The sequence below is a fragment of the Furipterus horrens genome, unplaced genomic scaffold (assembly GCF_987537825.1).
Source record: "Furipterus horrens unplaced genomic scaffold, mFurHor1.1.pri manual_scaffold_11, whole genome shotgun sequence".
Lineage (NCBI taxonomy): Eukaryota > Metazoa > Chordata > Mammalia > Chiroptera > Furipteridae > Furipterus > Furipterus horrens.
The window spans coordinates 86,498,910-86,518,986 of NW_028327181.1; the positions used below are offsets into that span (position 1 = coordinate 86,498,910).

Below are 20,077 nucleotides of genomic sequence, written 5' to 3' on the forward strand. Positions count from 1 at the left end.
TTGCAGCTTTGTGCTCAAGTGTATTTCATAAATAAACTTGCTATTTCCACTACACACGTTGTCTCTCGCCTGAATTCTTGAGAGTGAGACAAGAACAGAGGAGGGGGACCCCCCCAAAAAACTATATTCCCTATACTGTACTTTATAACATCATGACTATTTTTATAACTGCCAATTTGCACTTTTTAAACGATTATTTATTTATTAATTGATTGATTGATTTTTAGGGAGAGAGGAAGAGAGGAAGAAAGAGAGAGAAACATCAAAGTGTGGTTGCCTCTCGTACACCCACAACTGTGCACCTGGCCTGCAACCCAGGCATATGCCCTGACTGCAAATCGAACTGACAACCCTTTGGTTCACAGGCTGGCACTCAATCCACTGAGCCACACCAGCCAGGGCTAATTTGCACTTATTAATCAAAACTTACATAACTGCCTTAAACTATTAGTAAGACATTATGCGAATGTTATATTTCATATATTTTAAGACTAAAATCTCTAATTTTATTTGCCCAGCATTTCAGAATCAATGTGTTTAGGAAAATATAAACAATTACACTAAAACTTTGGTATGTTAACTCATTTTGCACATTTATCTAACTGGTGATATACCAGTGTTACCAGGTTGATGCTCGTGAGTCATCATAGATTAATAAGATCTGTATCACTTAAAAATTGTTTCACGGTATTGAAATTTTTAAAGAATAAAGTGTGTAATATTTTGGATTGAAAAGATTTAACTCAGATAGCACTCATTTAAAATAAGGTATTTCAGCAGTCCAAGAATAAAATGGTAAAAAGAATAAAGAATCTAACTCAGGTAACAAAATTGTAAACCAAACAACAGGGCTTGTTTCAAGATAATTTCAACATCAGCAAGATGAAAAGGAAACCAACCATATGGGAAAACATATTTGCCAATGACATCACAGACAGGGGACTGATTTCCAAAATATATAAAGAGCTGATACGACTCAACATCAAGAAAACAAACAACCCAATTAAAAAATGGGCAAGGGACCTGAACAAACACTTCTCCGAAGAGGACATACAGAAGGTCCATAGACACATGAAAAAATGCTCAACATCATTAGCCATCAGGGAGATGCAAATAAAAACCACAATGAGATACCATTTTACACCAGTCAGAATGGCCATCATCAACAAATCAACAAGCAACAAGTGCTGGCGAGGATGTGGAGAAACGGGAACCCTACTGCACTGTTGGTGGGAATGCAGACTGGTGCAGCCACTATGGAGAACAGTATGGAATTACCTCAAAAGGTTAAAAATGGAACTGCCTTTTGAACCAGCGACTCCACTGCTAGGATTATACCCGAAGAATCTTGAAACACCAATTCAAAAGAACTTATGCACTCCTATATTCATTGCAGCACTGTTTACAATAGCTAAGTGCTGGAAACAACCTAAGTGCCCATCTGTAGATGAGTGGATCAAAAAACTGTGGTACATTTACACAATGGAATACTATGCAGCAGAAAGAAAGAAGGAACTCCTGCCATTTGCAACAACATGGATGGAACTAGAGAGAATTATGCTTAGTGAAATAAGCCAGGCAAAGAAAGAAAAATACCATATGATATCACCTAATACAGGAAACTGAAGAACAACACAAACAAAGGAACTAAATAGAACAAAGAGCAGAATAGCAGTCAATAGTGGGGAGGGGAGAGGGAGAGAAGGGGAAGAAGTAAGGGAAGGGATTAGTCAAAGAACCCGTATAAAAGACTCATGGACATGGACAACGGGGAGGGATATGTTTGCGGGAGAGGGGGTGGGTTGGGTGGGGGAGAGAAATTAGGGGGAAAGGGGACAACTGTAATTGAAAAACCAAAATAATAAATAAATAAATAAATAAATAAATAAATAAATAAAAAAGATAATTTCAGGAGCAGCATCTTAAGGAAAATCCCAGATAAAACATAATTTTAGCAGTAACAAAGTTTTGGCTCAACATGATTATGCAACATTTAGTTTTGATAGAAACATGTTTTATTATGGACAGTGACACAGACACAAGAGAAAACAGAGGTATCAACCATATATTTTAAGTCCTTTTCTAGAATGACCGATGTTTATTAGAGAGTTGTAGCCCCACTGACAATAAATATCAATGTTATCACGGAACAGTAGAACAATTATTGTCCGAATACTGAGCTTCTGTAACCAAAACCCGCTGTGGGTTCAAGAAAACACTGTATACACATACCAAATCAATAACTCCGTATACACCAGAAACAAAAACCAGCTCAAGTCTAGAAATGAACTGGCTGGAACGCACTTACTGTGCTACTGCTTTAAGAATCCCACGGAGCACCTTGTAACTCATTAACTGCACGTTTTCCTTCGGGGGCAAACATGGCTCTCTCTCTGTCACATATGTTTAAGGAAATCTCAAAACCCAGAGGCCATCTGGTGGGAAAGTGATTTCTTGTTTTCCTGGGTAGAATACTGGACATGGTGGTGGGCCTGGTTATACCCGAAAAACAGATAATAGAATTATTTTTTTCATTTTTCAATAAGAAACACCTGAAAGGTAAACGCCTAAACAAACAATAGATTTGTAGGTAATGGGTACACTCCTAATTTTAATCATATCTAATACGTCATTATTTAGGCTCAAATATTACCCTGCTTTTCTACAAATTTTAACTTCAAGTTCTGCCTCAGTCAATTGATGTGAATTGATGGCATGAACTGATTAACACATAATTTATTTTTCAAGAAAAAGAATATTAGGTATAAAAAGTATTTAAAATTAAGGCCTGCTCAATTAAATAATTACTTTGCTATTATCCTGTACTTCTTAAAAACAATCAAAACAAGCATCAGGCCCTGGCCAGGTGGCTCAGTTAGTGTTGTCCCAATGTGCCAAGGTTGCAGGTTTGATCTCCGGTCAGGACACACAAGAGGCAAATAATCAATTAATACACAAATAAGTGGAACAACAAATCAACATTCCTCCTCCTCTAAAATCAATAAATAAAATTAAGGAAAAAAAGTAACCCAAACACTGGCAACAGCATTTTTGTTTCTGAATACGGAAAGGGCCAATTTCTCACCTGAGGCATTAGTAATATCTGCAAAGGAGCATCAGGAACCACAACAAAAAGCCCCATAAGTTGAGCATAATGTGGTTTTAGCCCTCCGCCCTGAGACAATGACAGCATATATAAGGGCATATCACTATTCAGGGCTTTTACAGCTGATTCCTTTGGTCCACTTCCTAGTACTTTCACTACTTTGTCAGGCCCTGAGCACATAAACCTCTGACCTCAAGAGTCTTCATATTCAAAGCCAACAGATGCTTGAGCTGTGTCATCTCCCCGTCCTTCTCTTCCCATTATAACTGCACTTCTCTTTCCAGGAATAGCTTTATTTGGTGCATAAGGCAGAGTTGCCTCCAACGCCCTAGGCTTGGATGGAAACTATTCTGTCCAGCAGAGGTCTCACAACCACGGCGGAACAAATCTATCCAGGACACTGTATTTTGTCTGGGGGATAAGGGAGGCGGCTGTTCCCTCTGGTGGAGAATAGCACAAGACCTCTGTCCTTCATGTTTTTCATTGAGAAGGGTATGCATGGGAGATACAAGGTCAAAATTTATGAATCATCGATAGCTTTTAGGCACTCGGATTACAGTTGACAATAACAGATTACAAGTGCCAGTACACAGGGCACAGTGACCAGTCTGTTTCAGGGTCTATTAAACATCTTGATGCCACACTAGCATTAGTGCAAATATTGGGAAATTGATACAATCCAATTTTCCATAACCTTTTTCTTCCAGAAGCTATAAAGGAAGAAGTGAGCGGGGCGGGGTTGGGTGGGGGCTATAGAGTTTTTCATTTAATATAACACAAAAAAAGTCTTCATTCAGAAAAGATCAACAATTAATGAGTAAGCAAATAAGTACATGTCAATAACTTTCCCTTGTTTACATACCACACAGCAGTCACATTTATTTTTCTAGATATTTTACTTCTGAAAATATGATTTTACTCAATTGGTAGTTAACAGGAAAAAAAGGAAAAAAAAAGAAACAAGAAAAAAATCCAGTCCACCTGATAAAAGTTAGCTGCCTTGATATCAGAGGGATCATCTCGAGGTGCTTGTTTCCTTCCACAGTTACAGGCACCAGTGGGTCGAGCGTGGCTGTTGTGATATAGCACAGGAGGATTTCTTTCAGCCTCTGGTTTTCTCCTGGAAAATGTAAGTCACTAATAATTTCACACACACAATGGAGAGTCAAATTTATTTTGCATTCTTAAGCTTCTAACCCCCAAATTTCTCTAAATAATATTTTGGAAATAAGAAGGAAAAACAAAACAAACAAACAAAAACCCAAACACCGAACCTTGACTAAATACACATAAGAGAAACAAGTGACAATACATTAGGCTTCCTAAATAAATTTTATCGTTATGGTGACCTTACACTTCATTATATTCATTTTAGTTCAACAAAAACTACATTATAAAAATCTTAATATGAAATTTCTGGAACTGTATTTTTTAACAGTTCTCATTTACTAATCCCTTAGGGTTCACTCTTTATTTTATTTTATTTTCTCTTTTCTCTCCTTTTTTTTTTTTTCTCTCCTTTTTTATTTTATTTTTTAAATGTTTTTTATTGATTATATTGTTACAACAGTTCCAATTTTCTCCCCTTTGGGTTCACTCTTTAAATGCTCTTGTAATGCTCTCATGAAAGAGCCGTCTGCATTTGTTAAATATACTACATCTGTCAAAAAAGAAGAGACCATTTTTGATTATGAAGGACTCATGGGACAGCTTTTTGTCAGTCCAAAGCCCTACATGCCAGTCAAATAAGTTGGGAACCAGCAAATATCGGAATGTTGTTCAGAGAGGAGAAAAATAAACCCCAACTTAAACCCGATTGGCAACACAACAAAAGGAGAAAAGGTATGTTTTTAAAGGGCGTTATTGACTCAGGACATTCCACAGCGTGAAATAGAGTAACTATATTTAGGATGATTCCCTTGATCCCCAAGGGCCAGTTGCCAGGTACTGAAGAAAAACCAAGGCTGGAAGACCCCACTCAGTTACACTCGCTGCAGATCTACTGCGATTCCTCACGTTCATGGTCCCCACCATGTCCTGCTCAGATGCAGAGGGAGCACGAGGCTTCCCCTCTCTATTTTTTTTTTAATGTGTTTTTTTGATTATAATGTTACATTTGTCCCAATTTCCCTTCCCTCTTCTCCCCTCCACCCGGTGGCCCCCCTCCCTCCAGTTGTCCCCCCCTTTTAGACCATGTCCATTAGTTGTGCATATAGTTCTTCTCAACCTCTGTCTATTCCATTCCCTCCTACCATGCTCCTTAATTCCTATATCATCTCCCTCCCTCTCCCCCTTCCCCCTCCCTGCTGACCTCCCCCCAATATGCTCCCCATACCTATAGTTCTTTATCCACTCTTGTTGCCTGTTTAGTTTGCCTTTGTTTCAATTCCCTAGCTTCTGTTGTTGTTTCTTGTGATGCAGTTTTCATTTTAGTATTCATAGTTTTGATCCTCCTTTTTCTAAACCAGTCCCTTTAACATCTCATATAACAGTGGTTTGGATCTAATGAGCTCTTTCAGTTTTATTTTGCCCTGGAAACACCTTCTCTGCCCTTCTATTCTGAATGACAATTTCGCTGGATAGAGTATTCGTGGTTGTAGGTTTTGGATTTTCATTACTTTGAATATTTCTTGCCAGTCCCTTCTTGCCTGCAGGGTCTCCCTTGAGAAGTCAGCTGGTAGTCTAATTGGGACCCCTTTGTACATGATTCTTTTCTTCTCTCTTGCTGCTTTTAAGATTCTCTCTTTAACTTTTGACATTTTGATTATAATGTGTCTTGGAGTGGTTCTCCCTGGGTCCAGTTGTTTTGGAACTCTCTGTGCTTCCTGGACCTGTAAGTCTGTTTCCTTCCCCAAGTTAGGGAAGTTCTGCTTTATTATATTTTCACTTAATTTTTCAATTTCTAGTTCATCTTCTTCGCCCTCTGGCAAACCAATGATTCTTATGTTGGGCCTTTTATAGCTGTCCCAGAGGTTTCTGATCCTCTCATCACTTTCCTTGCTTCCCGTTTTTTCTCTCTGCACTGGTTGACTGTTTGTTCCTTCTTTGTGTTCTGTTTTGTTGATTTGAACTCTGGATTTTATTTCCTCACCATCTGTCTCGTATGTGGTTTTGTTCCTTTCAGTATGCATGTTTTTCGATTCTTTCTCATCTTTTTCCAGATCTTTTGTGAATTCTGTAAGCCACCTGATAACAATGGCCCTGAACTGAGCCGCTGACAGGTTTCTTATTTGTTCATCTGTCAGATTCCTCATCTGTTGCCTGGTGAGCTGCGCCACCGGGATTTCTATAGTTGTCTGCCTCATTTTGACAGATGCGTTTTGTTTTCTTGGGCCGGCTATAGGGGGCAGTGCCTGCGTACTCATCACAACCCAGCGACCTGCGCCGATCCGCAACCTTTCTCGCCGGCGCTTTGTCGTCACTGCCCAGCGTCCACTGGCGATCCGCAACCTATTTCGCAGCCCTGTGGCGGTTTGTGTGGGGGCGGGGGTCCAAGATGGATTCACACAGTTATTCCGCTAGGAGACGGGGGATCTGTCCTCCTGCCCCCTGGGCCTCACTGTTCCAGGCGATGTGGTGGCTGCTTCTTCCAGCGTTGGGGTCGCGAGCCGCCGGGGTTTGACTGCAGCCGGGATTGTCCTCCCTGCCGCTGGGATTGCTCTCCCTGCCGCTGTCCCTGGTGCGGCCGCAAACAGCACCGCCCACTTTTGCTCTTACCTGCCCAAAGAGCGCCGCTGGTTTATAACTTCATACGTTGGGCTTCCGTGTAGTTTTATTTTCTGGAATTTCTAGTTATCTTTTGTTTTAAAGTAGTTGTATTCCTCTCTAGTTGTAGAGGGAAGCCGAGCATGTGCGTCTAAGCCTCCATCTTGGCCGGAAGTCCCCCTCTCTACCTCTTTGTGTGCTCGTGGTCTTGCTACCATCACAGGTGAGCGTGATTAAAACCCACGGCTAACAGGTCTTCATCGGGACATGCCCTTCTCCACTTACCCACCAAAGCATTAGCTTGGTCACTGCTTCCACACATCCCCGCCCCCAGAACAAAAGGCCCTATACAGAAAAATAATTCTTGCTCTGTGCTTAAATTTAGGCAGGCACCTGGAATGCAGGTGGGTTAAGAGACTTGGCAGGTTGTGTGCCAATGTGGAACGTTCAATACATCTATGGAATAATACTTTCAGATAAATTTAAAAAGCAAAATCAAGCCTAAAAACATTAAGAGTAGAAACCCTATGACATCCGCAGGAGTCCCATTTTGAAGCTGGGATGCGGAAAGGTAAAAGAACAGAAACGCAGTTACCGAACCTCTTACCTGCTGATGTGCTCCTTCGACATAATACGTAGCTATAAGCACAGCGAGCAGCAGTAAACAAGACACCACAGTGTTTTGACGATGCCATAATCTTAAAAACATATTTTAAAAAATTAATGAAATAGCTCAGTTTCATTTTCAGGATTCATCATTCTCAAAAACAATATCCTGTCAAAGCAGTTCGGTTTTTTTAGCTCAGCTACAGGATCAGTTCTTTCTGGGATGAGCTCTTTTGTCCTTAATCACTATGGTCTCTTGGGGTATAGAAGGGGTCCAGGGAAGATACATGGGTACAGAACTCAATTTTATTCCCTTATCCAAAGACTAATCTTATTTACACCAAACTTCTAATTAGGAGAAGCACTGTAATACACTGGAGAGCACTGGCCTTCAAGTCAGAAGACTTGGGTCAGAATCCCAAGTTCCTTAAATACTGCACTTGGAGTAAGACACTTAACCAGTCTGATTCTGTTTCTTGTTTTAAAAATCATGATAATCATATACTTGTTTTAGCTTCTTTATGGAGTTGCTTTAAAGATCAAATGAACTGAAAAATGTTACAAAATGTTTTATTAATTGTAAGTATAATAAAAATGCAAGATATTATAGGTAATAACTTGGAAAGGCAAGCCAAAAATGATAAGGCAAGTAAAAGTTTCACTTCCTCTTTATGATGTCTGAAATAGGGCTTACAAGTACTAAATTCAAGATAGAACACATTTTCTTGGCAGTCTTTTCTCATTGGCTCAAACTGTCAGTAACAGTGCCACGTATCCTGAACCTTGTCCTACTAAAGAATCAGTGTATTCAATATACACAGGTCTTCCTCCTTAAAGCAAAGCCAGAAAAAAAATCTCGTTTTCAGTATTCTGTTTTGCATAAAAGATTCAACATGAGATAGCGGTCAACTGTCAATAGTATGTTCCCTTAACCTATTTTTCTGCAAACTATAGGAAAGGAAAATAAATATATTCCCATAACATTCTAAATCCAATCCATTTCATAAAGCAGGTGGCAGGGAGTAGGAGCTTGCTGAAGATTTCTAAAATTAGTAAATAAGAGTTATATAAAAGATTATGGAAGACTCTTTACTTTGAGGTCCATCCTTCAAGATTACTAGGATTTCCAGAGAAAAATACTGCAAGGTAATGAGTGGCTGTCTCCACAGGACAATATTCTGCCTTTCTTCCCGATCCCTCTTCTTCTTTTCATTCATTGAAGAGGGATCTGAAAAACATTAGTGCGGAAATTAAAACAAAATGCTCGCTTTTTCCAATCACTTTCATAATTCGTCTACTTTCCCATCCCACATTTGAATGACGGCATATGAACCTCAAAAAAACAATGTGGTTCACACTAGGACAACTCTTAACATTTTTTATGCAATTATCTTACTGTTAGGACACAAGTTTCTCTTTTGTACATTACTGGAATACTACATTATCCCACCTCTACGGAGTGCAATTTAGCTTATATCGTAGAGCAAAGTGATTTAGAGCTCAAAATGTGAAGGCAAATTACTTCGTTCCAAATCCTGGTCTTGGCGCTTAACTAGTCCTGTGACCTTGGGCAAGTTGGTTAACCTGTCTATGCCTCAGTTATCTCTCTCTGAAATGAAGACGAAAATAGTACTTACTTTATAGGGTCATGATAAAGATTAAATTAATTCATATAGTAAAGCTCTCAGAAGTTTGACCCTTAGTTAAGGGCACAATTAAGGTTAGTTATTATTGTCATCATCTATCAAAATTGCAATACACATAGAGTAGCCCCACCTTATACATGGTTCCACTTTCAGTACCCATGGTCAGCCTTGGTCTGATTCCAGAGATCAGCAATTCATAGGTTTTAAATTGCGCACTGTTGTGAGTAATGCGATGAAATCTGGCGCTGACCGTGCTGTCTCTGCTACCTGCTCACTAGTCACTTCGTAGCTGTCTCGGTCACCAGATGGACTACTGCAGTTACCACAGTGCTGGTGTTCAAGTAATTCTTATTTAACTTGATAATAGCTTCAAAGCACAAGACTAGTGATGCTGATAATTCGGATACGCCAAAGAGAAGCCATAAAGCATATGAATGCATGAAAGAAAACCAGCATATTTAGGGTTTGGTACTATCCATGGTTTCAGGCATCCTCTTGGAATGTTTCCCCCATAAATAAGGGGACCTACTGTACCCTGTAATCCAATAATTCTATTTTTAAGAATGATTAGGTGTAAGGAGAAATAAGTTTTGTACAAGCTTATTCAATGAGGCATTATTTGTCCTAGCAAAAGATTATAAACAACTGAAATGTTATCAACAGAGGACAGAGGGATGATTCTAGTATGGTATACTCATACAATGGAGTACTAAGCATCCTGAATAAAGAACAAGGTCTTCATGTACAGTTATAGCACAACCTCTGGCAAATATTTAGTAAAAAATAAAAACTGTAGTAAAGAAGAGTATGTCATAGAAACATTAATTTTAAATTTCTGGGGGTGAGGCAGTAGGGGGAGCATATATAAATGTGCTAGTTGAAAAGACAAAAAAACATGTAAAAGCTACTAATGGGAGAGACCGTGACATATACGATGTCTATCTCTTAATCCTGAAACGCCTAGTGAAACAATGTAAAATTTATTGGCAAAGTAACCCAGAAGTCAGATCAGTGCTACAAAATGTGTTCTGCAAGGCCATTCAGTGATCAAAGCAAACATATGGCAACTGTTTCAGATAGCTTACACCTCTTCCAATAGAAGAAAATATCTGCTATAATAATATTACCATACTGGAGTGTAATTTGTGATGTGTTTGAGATGCTAAACAATCTAGAAGTTAAAAGGAAATCCATTACAATGAACAGAAAAGGAAAACCTTTCATTTTCCTTTAATATACAAAGGAAAGATTTTTGTTAAATCATCTATATAAATAAATTCTGTAATTTTCAGGGTATATGTATGAATAAGAGTCAAACATACTGCAATTTACCCCACAAATTTCAAATTTGGTTAAAATATAAATTTGTCTCAAGATTTTGAAATAAATCCACAATAATCATATTCTGACTTTTTTGATAATTATATAATTTAGGGTTCCTGTAATAAGTAAATTTATAATCTATCTCTAAAGTTACAAAATAGCATCATGAAATTGGGCACCAAATACTTTTCATACAATAAAATTAACAATAATAATCTTGTACCTAGAATACTAAATGTGACGGTGGCCAGGCTGCCTCGACTATCACTGTGAAAAAAAATCACCTTATAGGCCCGGACTCATAATTTAATTTACTCTGAAGAGTAAACAAAATATAATTAATCTTATATAAGAACCTTGTATTATTACATAGAATATTATTTTACTATAAAAATAACAAATAATAGATATATTTCTATTTTATTCCAGTGAAAAGCATATAATTTAAACCCATAGATCTTCTCCCTCCAAACTGCCATACTTTACCTGTGAATTTTCCATTATATTGTTCCTTGTTCATTGCTACACGTCTCTGGTCACAATTTTTTCCATTCTCTGCCATTTCATAGATCAATAACTCTTGAGGAGCTAATAAAGCAAAATAAAATCCAGTGATACATTACAGTATTCCCTCACTTATCACGGGCATTACATTCTAGATCCCCCCGTGACAGGTGAAAATCCACGAAGTAGGAACCTTACACTTATTTTAGTATTTATATATATTTTAAGGCTTTATAAACCCTTCCCACACACTATAAAGCTTTCCCAGTCCCTTATTAACCTTTCCCACTCCCTTATTAACCTTTTCCACACTTTTATAAACACTACTTATGTTCTTAAACACATTCTATACTCTTAAACCTACATAACTTTAACAACATATGTATACAGTACCGCAAAATCCCACAATACAGTGAAAAATCCACGATAAATATAATATTCTTAAAAATCCTGCAATACAGTGAGGCCACGATAAGTGAACAGCCATATAGAGAGGGACTACTGTACATAATTCTGCTTTGCACCCGTGACTAAATAAAACTGCATACAGACACAACATGGCAGTACTACCATATCTTTACCTGAACAATGTGTTTACTTTATTTGTAGTTGGAGTAGTTAAGGTTAAATGAGATCGTAAGGGTGGGGCCCTAATCCAATAGAACCAGTGTCACCAGAAGATGAAAAGAGACACCAGACACCTCTCTCTCTGCAAGCACATAGAGGAAAGTCCATGTGAGGACACAAGAAAGCAGCTGTCTGCAAGCCAGAAAGAGAGGCCTCATCAGAACCCAACCCTGTCAGCTCCCCAATTTCATATGTCCAGACTCTGAAACGGGGAGAAAATAAATGTCTGTTGTTTAAGTCAACTAGTCTATGGCATTGTTATGGTAGCCCTAGCAGACTAATCCAACACTGATTAGTATAAACAAGGGGAACCAGATCACAGTACAGTAATATTTTTCTTGGTAATAGTAATAAATTGGTATTCTGGTTTGTGAACTTGGTTAGAATAATTCCATCCTCTGGTGTCCATTCAGATATACACTTACTACTTCAAATTTACAAGCTAAAAAGCTGAGAAGCAGACACTAAAATGTGGCATCTATACCAAGATCCAGATGCCCTGAGTGGACTAAACTGCGTAAGCCAGACCGTCTTTTATCCCAGATATACCCTAAGTATTTTGCAGCCCGTGTCTTCAAATCACAACAGTGACTACTCAGGCTAGCATTAACATACCCTGTTAATCTTACTCATTATCATTTTCAACATCATAAAAGGACCAATTTTATAGGGGAACAGAAAAACTTGGTTCCCCAAAGCTGCCAATACATCTTGATGGACTTCAGGTCATATCAGAGCAAGCAGCCCTTGGACTTGGTATGTCACCTGTCTGTATTCCACACCCTAGGCCGAATGCATTCTACCCTATTCTAATTCTATTCTCCTTAACTGAAAGTTGCTTTATTTACTGGAGCTAAAAGAATCCTTCCAGCATCATGTATTTATTAGCTGCACGACTTGAGTAACTAATTTAAGCCTTTGCATTTGAGTTCATTTGTAAAATATCCCCATTTCTATATTCATGTCATCTTTAATTTTTGTGTGTGTGTTGGTTTGGAGTATTCTCAGTAATTTAGTCTCTCTACTTCAAGAGAAATTATAGATAACTGTCATGCACAGTGACAGGTACACAGCAGGCACTTAATGTTAGTTTCTCCAAGCCCATTTCACGAATGTCACAATTTCCCAAAATAATCATAGTGAATTCTTCCCTGAGTAGTCACTTACAGACACTTGTTTTCCACATACTACACATGAACTTGCAAAACTGGTTTCCAGAGAAGCAGCCAAAGAATCAGAAAAATCTTACTTTGTTATGTTGGATAACAAAAATGAATTATCATCAATCTAAACATTTTGAAAAGTACTAAAAGGACAATTTGTTAAAAATCATTATGGAGTAAAGGGCTCTAGCCTACCTATGCAGCTAGGTAGGGTAAGAGGAAGTACTAATTTTTAAGGAGAGCCACTTTTCACGGTGGAACGCAGAAGCATAAATTTTGGAAATCTATGATGGAATAGTGTGTGGGAATAAATCCAAAAGGACTGAACTCTCCTCAAACAGGAACCTAGAATATCTTCCTGATATCCAACGGAGCTTACTGTGCAGTGGAAGTGTTGTAATATCAATTTTAACAGCATGTATTGAGAATTAAGTTGTTGAAATAAACTCTATAGGTCTGTGGATGAGATGAGAAGGTAGAAACAGGAAAGCATAATTCAAACATCCAATATAATTTTCATTGTGAAGACATATCTAGATACAAGAAATGCTTTAAAAGGCTGTAAACTTGCAGATTTTAAACACAGCTGAAGCATTCAAAATAAAAGGTTGACCTTAAGATATATGGGTTTTTTTGTTTGTTTCTGGCAGAAGTCCTTAGAAAATACTGCTAAAATCAGCTCACAAAGGTTCTTTGTAGGCTGTACATCGGTGCTAAGACTATAATAATCCATTCATTTTAAACATTAGCTGCATTTGTAATGCAAAAACACTGTGAAACTAAATTATTGTGAGTTCTTCAAAGAAACACAGAAACATTTAAGGAGAAAATGAAAACAGCAACTCCCTGAGTAATAGAAGAGCTACTGGGGAATTTAACAAGATGAAAAGGAAAAGCAAGTAAGATGAGTGAAACCACTGATTCTAATTTTCTTAGCCACTGTGTTGCAAAATAAAATGAGCACACTTCCACTTCAGAAAATAATCTATCCAAATGATCCCACTTTCTCACATACAAAAAAACTAATAAAACAGATTTTCCCATATAAAGCATATAAGGCAGCCAACTTGATTAGTATACCTTTCTTGCTTTCAGAAGTGTGTATCCTTAACTGGATTATTTAGTAAATTCGGTCATAGACTACTCCAAAATAGCTGTAGATTTTCCTAAAATTATTAAGATTAAGAAATTGCAATTTATTCCTGGAAACTTAATAAATAAGTGAAGAGTAACATATCTTGACTAGTGAGGCTTTGATACAGCATAAAGCCAAAGAAAACTCAAACACCACGCGCAATATCAGAGTGACTATCAGATCATCTGACTCAGAGTCAGACAGTATCTAACACATGCTTGTGGCAGTTCAAGAATGTGTTCTCAGAAGATGCATTATTTGAATGAGAACATATGAGATAAATTCTCTGAATCTTTTTGAACTTTCTAAGTCTTGGGGAATTCAACAAATTAAAACTCCAAGTTAGGATAGAATTTAAGTGTTCAAAATCTCAATAAATCTCCCAAAAATGGCTTAGTAGGTTATGAGGGTATACATTTCCAGCCTAAACTGTTCCCCATATTGGTGAAGCATGAAGTACACTAACCTATGGGAAGGGGAACCACCAGGTGCTGAGAGGCTCTGGCGCCTGAGCCGGTAGGAGACATACCCCGGAGCTTCGGGGCCAGAAGCACAGCACAGAGTTCCTGTGCGCACGGTGGGGGGAGGGGGAGGGTGGTCACAGATGGCTGATCAGCTTCCGCTGAAGTCAGCTCTGTGCGCACAGGCTTGAAAAGCACTTGCCCTGGGACCTGTCTGTTTTCTCTGACTGCTCTTTGGAACCCCCGGCCTGTGTGAAAAAGGCCCCGGCTAACCTGCTGAGGCAGAGGGGACCATGTGGAGCAAAGGTATCCCAGCCAAGACCGGCCTAGCTAAAGAGCCACGCTAGCCCGGACCAGGACTGCCCAACCTAACTCACAGAATCACGAGAAATATCAAATGAATTTTTAAATCACGAAATTCTGGAGCTAAGTTGTTACACAGCAAAATACTCAATAGTGATAACTGCTACAGTGAAAAGTAAGGAAATTTGGGAGTGTGTATATGCGTGTGGATCGTGCACAATTTTTCACAAGGTGGGTAAAAGAAGCTTTCTCTGAGAACTTAACATTAGAGAAAAGCCACGGAAAAACACGGGGAAGAGCACTGTAGGGAAAGAGGAAAAGAAGTACAAAGCCTTTGAGGTGGGAGCCTGCGGGCATGTTTCACCTCCCAACAGCTACTAAGGTTACTGATTGATTCAGATACTTAAATTTATAAAAATTATAGAGTTTTGCAGGTACAGAGATTCTAGCGATATCTGTAATTAGTATAAACTGAAGAAATTCCTCTACCCACAGAAGCAGCGCTAAAATCTCCTAAAAATTAGATCTTAAAAACTTACAAGGGGCAGGAGAACCTTGTATGCTCTCCTGATTACACAGCTTTTGCAATGTGGAGACTTCAAAGTTTCTGGAAGGAAACAGACTCAAAAATGAGGAAAGAAGAGGTCAGTCAGATCCACCAATTCAACTTTACTGGACTTTATTCTGTCTTCTAGACCACAGAGCAGCATCTGACAGAGCTGAACATTTCTTAAAAGAATTCTGAGTAAATCACATGCTTGATACCCAGCCCCCTAAAAAAAATGACAAACCTCGCTCACCCCTCTGCCTCATCTGTGTAGCTGTAACCACTTTTTATTAGTGTTGGATTATCTGATCATTCTTTCTTCAAACACTCATTTATCAGTGTCCTTTGCTGGCTCTCATTTACCTGACCTGACCCATTGCCAGGTTTCTCCAAGTGACTTATCTGGTTCCATAGTTTAAAATACTAGCATGGATTTGTACTTCCGGTCCTGAGCTCTAGATTAGTATTCCTAATAAAGTACCACCTGGACGATTCCCAAGCATCTCAAATTTAACATGTTCTTTTTAACCCAGCCTCATCCCTCTTCCTCTTCTGGTAACACATCCAGTCCTCCCCAAACCCTCCCTCTCCCGGTGCTTGGCACAACCATCCACCCAGTTACCACACAGAGAAGCACAGCTATCCCTGACTCCTCACATCTAATTCAGGCCCCAGTACTCTTCCAAATATATTTAGCATCCACCCACTCACGGCTCTCCACTTTTGCTACCATCTGGATCAGGCCATCTTCATGTCTCCATTTCTATTCTTGCCCCTTCAATTCATCCTTCACATATGAGCAAGAGTGAACTTCATATAAATCATATTACTCCCTACCTGAAACTGGAGAATGACTTCCTATTGCTCTCAGATAAAATTCAAACTAATTTACATAGCCTGGAAAACTACATAACCTCAACCACACATGTGTTTCCTACCTAACCTCGTATCACGGTATTACAGGTGTACCGTGCCAGAGTCTCAAACAGGCAGACAGCCACATTCATTCTCTCTCAGACCCTTTGTTGGTTCCTTTTTAAGATTTATTATACTGTGTTTATTCTTTCACTTCTGTGTTTATGTTTCTATCAGGCTTCTGACAAGAGTATCTGTTTGTCTTTGTTTCCCACTGTTTTCCCCAGAACCTAGGACACAGGTATTTTGTTCAATGATTGGATGAATGAACAGATGTCAATGCAAAATGATCTTTCCATACAAAGACGTAAGCACTAGAAGACATCCCTAAAAAGCAAACCCCCAGATTTTAATTCTCAAATTCCGTGTTATGGCTTACCCAGATAATGCTGTGGAGAAAGGGAAAAATCCTTCCTCCCTCCGGTTCCTTTTGGCTGGCTGAGGAATCAAATCAATGAGACAGATTGACGAGAGAAAATCAAATTTAACTCCCCAGGCACGGGAAGCCCAACTACATCACAGAGTTCCCGCGCACACGAGGGATCCAGAGACAGAAAGGGAAAATGCCGTATATACGTCATTGTGAGCTTAGCATGAGACTGTCTGAGAGACTTTGAGACGGAGGTGACCCGTTAAGCTGTGCCCAGATATGTGATTCATGCTTACTGTTTTTTAAAGCCACCATGTTTCAGGGTAATTTGGTACACAGCAATAGGCAACATATATAAAGGACTTGACTTAGCAATGCTGTTGCGCTGTGCTCTTCACAACAGCCAGATTATCAAGTCTCTCGATCAAAATGTGTATACCTCTTAAGCAGAAGTTTTGAGGCAGGCAGGGCTAACACAAAGCACATTGGACTTGGAGTCAAGGTTCACGATTGACTCTCGGCTTTCACATCTGCCTTAAATAACATCATTAAGTCTCTTCAAATTTTGAACTTCGGTTTGCTCATCAGTGAAATAAGGATTTTTGACTCCACAATGTTCTCATATTGTACTAAAAGCCTTTTCTTACATCCACTATACTCTCATTGTCTTATCTCCTGAAATACCGATGAAACAAAAGTCAAAGTTCTTACTGTGAAGAATGTTGTCGAGTGGGGAAACCTGAGTAAGAATAAGACATTCAGCTAAAATATGCGACCCTATGTCAATGTTTGTTTGTGAAGTTTGATGGAATACGTTACTAAAGGAAGAATTTAAATAGGATTTAGCATCATAACAAGAATGTTAAATGCCGAAAGAGAAAGAGGCAAGTCAGCTGACAGGATGGCAGTAATAAAGGCACAGAAGTGAGATGTTGTATGAGGTTATTTACAGAGCACTGAGATGATGTGATGGGCGAGAGTGAGTCTCGGTTAATAATGAGAAATGAAGAAAATACTGGAGAAAGATTATTCAGCTTTGCCAAAAATTTTACTGGATGTGGCATTGCTGCTACATATTCATAAGTCAGAAGAAAATCCATTAGCCACAGAATGGGATGGGACAACGTAAATTGAAGTACGAACTGGCATTTTGAAAATACATAATGAAATGTAATAACTGGCTGTGTCAAAGTCTGTCTAGAGTCAACAGTGAAAAATACAGAAATATCAGAGTAATATTGTAATTTTTGCAGTATTCTATCATTTTACTTCCTTTTTAAAGAATTACCCTAAATGCTGAGGCAATATGAAGCATACCTGGCTATTTGCCTTCATTTTAGTTATTACAAAGCATTAAAGGGCATACTCATCACCATTTTATTTGTGCTTTGGAAATCATGATATCCTCATCCCATCCTGTCACATCAGGACTTCCCTGAAGGATACCAGGACAGAAGAAAGTTACTTCTTAGTCACATTCTTCTTGTATAGTGGTAATTCCTTAATTTTTCTCACTCTTTTTGTTATTGTTGTTGATGTTGTTCATGCCATTATATCTTCTCTTCCTGACTAAGCTGACAGACTGTGTGTAGTACTGGTCATCGGTCACATGTTTCCAGCTCATTGCCACTTTATCTGAGTTCCCTCTTCCAGGAGCAGTATTTCCACAGACGTGCCTAACGGCGGTGATGCTCAGTTATAAATCCCCCACTCTGTGTTCTCCCTGCAGTGGATATCTCCATCCATTACAACCAGTTTCAGGGTTTGGACCTGAGCATGGGTATTCCTAGTGGCATTTCGGTATTTCTTTTCCATGCAGAAATATGAGCATTTCCTTTCTCTTTAAATAAAAAGATTACAAATAAGCAATGAATAACTATCTCCACATCCTCCACCAGGGTAAAGGAACCAGAGGGCCAGAGCTAATAAATAACTCATCATGTTGGTTTCTGACTTGGTCTCCACACTACTAGGCAATTTCCCCAACCTGGCAGATGGAAATAATTCAACATTGTGTTTAATAAGATAAACACCAGAGGAAGAAATCTTTTTTTTTTTAATAAAGGGGAAATAAGGATGAAAATAAAAATTAGAATAATTATGCATTTTTTTTTTTTTTTTTAGAAATAAGGTGATAAATACTCATATTCCTTCCCATGACATGAGACACATGCAGGAATCACTGCCAATTAGCCTGGAGTGAAGGGAGATTAAAAGTATCAATATGTATCAGAAAGGCATGTGCAAAGCCCACTTTCCTGTTGAGCAGGGTCCCTGGTGAATGGTTTTCTTCCTTTGGGGGCCTTGCTTTGCCCAAATCATTTATTTCACCGTTTACTTGGTTACTGAATTGAATGCATTCCATTAGATTGCTATAAAAAGCATGCCTAGGATTAAATACCCTTTCTTAGCAGCTGAGACTTTCACATTGTTTACTGGAATAGGGTGGCAAAAACTGCTCAATTAAAATTCTCTGCATACTCAGACGAATACCCCTTGTTAAAAAGGATTTTACCAGTCCCCCTCAGGAAATGTGAAAGAAAGCAATCAAAAAGGTTTACAGCAACCACATTAGGGGAAGATAAAATCAGAGCTGAGAGGCAAATCACCCTTTCCAACCTAAAATATGGGAGCATATTTTGAAATACTACCTGATGTGTCATCCACATAAACTGGAGGGAGGAAGAGGTCTATGAGGTATAATGACATAATGTTCCATAAATAACCACGTTTTGGGGAAAAGAGAAGGCAAGAGTGGCTATTTCCCCCAAAGTCTACGATTGAGCCCAGATACAAGGTGCAGATGTAAAAAACTGAAAAACGAACAAAATAAACTTTACTTGCCTTATGTGAATACATATTTGTATCCCTCACATAAAGGAAATTAAAAGCAATCTTTCCTCATGAGAGCCATGGAAGGAGAGAGATATCATGCAGACGAGATACAGATGAAGATTTTGTTTTTCATAGGACAAGTCTGGTGATGTGACTTCAGCTATTTTTGCTCTCAATTCTTTTCTGCCTAAGTGGGAAAAGTGGGGTAATTTGATTATGTTTTGGCTTGCATGTTTCTGTTTGCAGCATGAGAGGTTAAAGGAAACACCCTCCACCCCTGCCGGTTAGAACCTCCATTTTTGGAAAGCCTATGGCACTGAAAAAAACGCTAAGGAGGTTGCATCTGCAATCTTGCCAAGAATGGAGAAGTGTTTGCAAGTGTCTATGAGGTGGCAGAGAAGGTAGGAGAGAGGAGCTGAGCCAAACATAACATGCTTGATATATTAGAATTTAACTTTTAGTTTAAATTATTAAATTAGCCTTTCTTAAGAGTCATAGTGTTACTGTTAGCCTGGCCAGACTGCTGGGAGCAGGTGGAGGGCAGCGAACTGAGGGGATGCTGGAGGACATCCTAAACTGCCCACAGCGGCCAGATAACCAAGCTCTGCCGCATGCATGCTCCACCCGCCGGGGAATAGTGGCTTGCACCTGGTGGCATATCCCTGCCCCTGGGCGAGGTGGAACAGGAGGAAGTATTACAGTGAGCACACAGAAGGCTAGCAAGATCCTTGGATAGGCAACAAAGTCCTCCTACCCCCTTCTAGTACCTGACTGGGGATGGGACCAGGGCAAGGCAGGCACATGTGCCACAGAGGTCAGAATGGCAGCAAG

General features: G+C 39.0%; 1 protein-coding gene across 1 annotated transcript in view; it reads right to left on the minus strand.

Annotated features, from left to right (window-relative positions):
• Window positions 1–7,417: 7,417 nt before the first annotated feature.
• The window catches only part of LOC149998714 (microtubule-associated serine/threonine-protein kinase 4-like), a 67,307-nt gene continuing 54,647 nt past the window's right edge, over window positions 7,418–20,077 (minus strand). The window contains exons 4-7 of the mRNA XM_090291137.1: window positions 15,119–15,186; window positions 10,873–10,974; window positions 8,511–8,645; window positions 7,418–7,509 (exon numbers count right to left, since the gene is read on the minus strand). The gene's annotated coding sequence lies outside the window, so the exon portion shown is untranslated. The remainder of the gene's footprint in view (window positions 7,510–8,510; window positions 8,646–10,872; window positions 10,975–15,118; window positions 15,187–20,077) is intronic.